The sequence below is a fragment of the Tupaia chinensis genome, unplaced genomic scaffold (genome assembly GCF_000334495.1).
Source record: "Tupaia chinensis unplaced genomic scaffold, TupChi_1.0 Scaffold139935_1, whole genome shotgun sequence".
Lineage (NCBI taxonomy): Eukaryota > Metazoa > Chordata > Mammalia > Scandentia > Tupaiidae > Tupaia > Tupaia belangeri.
In genome coordinates, this window is record NW_006199814.1 from 2,612,923 (window position 1) to 2,616,282 (window position 3,360).

Genomic DNA, 3,360 nt, shown 5'->3' on the forward strand with positions numbered 1-3,360 from the left:
TAAGGAAGGTTCATCTGCTGTCCAAGCACTAATAAGGTAGAGCTGGTAATTGAGCCCAGGCAATCTGGCTCCACAACTTGCTCTAACTACTTGCATGATTCTCAAAATGGAGAGTGTATCAGAATCACTTGGAAAGCCTATGCAAACACAAGTTTTGGGGTCTCATCCTCAGAGTTTCTGATTCAGAATGTCTGACAAGGGGGCAAAAACTGTATTCCTAATAAAGTCCTGGGCAAAGCTGCTGTTCCTGACCCAGGAACTACACTTTGAGAACCACTACACTATACTATAGTGCCTTGTAGGATTATTCTTGATGAGTGTGAAAGCATATAATTTTAGATTTTTGAAATTTTACTTTATGTGAACCAGCAGGTGGCGTGGTGGTTAAGGTGCTGGACACTCCCACACGGCAGACCACGGTTTGAGTCCTGGACCTGGTGGCTTGCTTCTCATTTCCCTCTCTCTGTCTCTCTCTGTGTTTCTCTCCGGCCATATTAAAATAAATGAATGAATAACTAAGTTGGCCATTAGAAAAGGCATGCAGGCAGAAATTCATTCATTCATTCAATAATCATGTATATAAACCATGACTTTAGGGGCTTCATATACATTGATGGGTAATATATATTGACCTTGCTTTCAAGAAATTTATGTTAAGAAGACATACAACAGTTATTAAAATAGGGGGTAATGACTATTACTGTTTTTGGGGCAAGGAGGTGGGGATTTAGAAGATCAGAAAAGTTTCAGGTGAGAGTTCGTTAGTTGTTGTAAAGTGTGAGTTGAAGTTAATAGTGCTATACACTCTCATGCACAGGACATATGCAAAGTTACAGAGATTAGAAAGGGCACAAGGATTACTGGAAATTATTAAGAATCTGGTGGGCTATAGCTCAGGGTTGGGACAAATGAATGGGAGGCTGAGAAAAGATTAACAGGAGTATATAGAAAATAGTTAAAGCACGAGGACTTTCTTCTTTTGGAGACTTTTTTTGCTACAGGACATGTGCACTCGCCAGAAAGACAGAGAGAGACAGAGAGATTTAAGCAAGAAAGCCCCCCCCAGGGGAGATGACCGCACCACAATCCCTTCTTCTCCATTCTCCTCTTGGGATCTTGGGCATGCACACACACTTGGAGTAAGTTTAAGCCACTGGCTCCAGGACTCAAACTGTGATCAGCTACATAAGAGTACAGTGACATAGCCATTACGCCAACTGCTGGTAAGCATGAGGACTTTCTAGAGACTGAATGAGAAGTTACTGGGAGGTTTTAGGCAAGAGTTATGATCAGTGGTGCTTTCTAGATAGGTAACTCTGGAAAATGCAGTTAACATTAACCCGTAGTTGTTTGGATGACAGTTTAGAAAGGAAACAAATCAAGGCAGGAAAAGACCTGGGAACGATTTAAGATTATGGCTACGGGAGCCAAAAAAAAGGGTAGATTAGATAAATAAATAAATTATACCTGTATGGTGCTGCTTTAAGTATTATAACTCTGCTAGTAGTTACAAGACGCTCCTAAGTCTAGTACTAGCACTTTCTCTCTTGCAAAAATGAGAAAACAGAAACAGAGAAACTATACCAATATACCAATATATCAAGGTAAATTGCTTATCAGTGGTAGAATCAGGATTTGAACCTAGGCAATTGAGCTCCAGCCCAACTTCACAACTAAGCCTGGTGATGGACTAGATGTGAAAAGAAGGGGGGAAAGGTGTTTATGGAACTTCCACACTAAACACATATGTATGTTTATAAAGATGTATGCAATATTCAGTTTATAGCCTTGCTTACAGATTCATTCAGATGATGATCTAGTGTAATAAACAGGAGACAAGATATTCCTTTCCAGTTTCCTTCACTTGATTCTTTAAGTTTTGAAGGAATGCAGTGACTGTCAGAGAGTGTGATCACAGAGGCAGATACCACCTCTAGTACTATTATCATGACAGCATCTTCTTCTGACCCACCAGGCGACGTTATGGCTCTGACAGCTCCTTACAGTAGCATTGCGACTTCTATCCTCGCTTCAAATCTGTTTAGTCAACACTTTTAAGAGCCTGTCATTTATTAGACATTTTGCTAGGTAATGGGGGGGAGGGGGTTAGATATGAAATAGATACAGTTCTGGCTTAGGAGAGTCAACCACATATGTGCACACTTAATTAGAATGCGGTGCTTTGGTAGCCAATATGTAGGTTGCTACCAAAAATAATAGGGTAGGATCACACAACAATGGTTAAGGATGGCTTCAGCTACCAAAGCTCTCATAGCTTCCTAAATGACAGTAGCTGTTCTCTGTGTTATGGTGAAGAAGAATAAATGAAACTGAGTAAAAGTACAAAGTAAAAGATAAGGAAACAGAAGACTTCATTAGAGCTTCCCTAGCCTGGTGAACTGAAGCCTTCAGGAGTCACGAGCTCTTTCCTAGACATTGTCCAATAAGGGATGAACAGTATTAGTTAGGTCATTTCCAAACTGACCTCTATTTATTACAAAGACATACCCTTCTTGAAATCTAAGGTAAAGGTACAAACCTCTAGTTCTAGTCATTCTGCCATTTAGAAAGGAAATACCTCAGTTTACTTGATCTAGCTAAGCATCATTACAGGGGAGACACATGATAGGCAAAAAAAGAAAGAAAAAAGTACTTTGAAATTTCTTTTAGATACTATTTCTAAGGTTTGAAAGTTCAGAGAGAATTTTTAGTACAATTGAAAATATATCCATTTAAGAGTGTCATCAGATAGAATATACAGAAGAAAAGCTTACACAATTTTTGATAATAAAAGGCGTAGAAATAATTTATGTGACGACAATGAAAAATGTTTAGTTATGTGTAGTTTTTAAAAAATGGACAATAGATAGCTATATTAATCATAATGACTACAGAAAAATGTTGCTTTTGTTGAAAATATCAAGCTTTTCAAAGTCATTTTCCCTTTATCAATAGTTACACAAAGGTAAGAAAATATTTTGAACTTTTGCTCTTGAATAAACTCTGAAACCATAGCTTTTTTTTTCAGAATTCCACAGAGCACAGAGACGAAAACAAGAATTATAAATAAAAACAAAAACAACTTTAAACCAAAATACCCACGCTTATTTCTAATAATGTATTGAATCTGGTAGTCTTACAGTGCCCACAAGACTGTATATGGACTTCAGCATTTTTATCAGATTATATGGCTTAACCTGTTTGATTATGGAATGTATTCGAGAAGCACTGTGGAACCTACCTTATCTTCATGGACATGATTTCATCTGTGGACAAGCTACAAGAAAATAATCAGTGTTTTGAAGTACTATTCTACCAGTTACATATAATGCATTCTAACATAAGAAATAGTTCTCATTT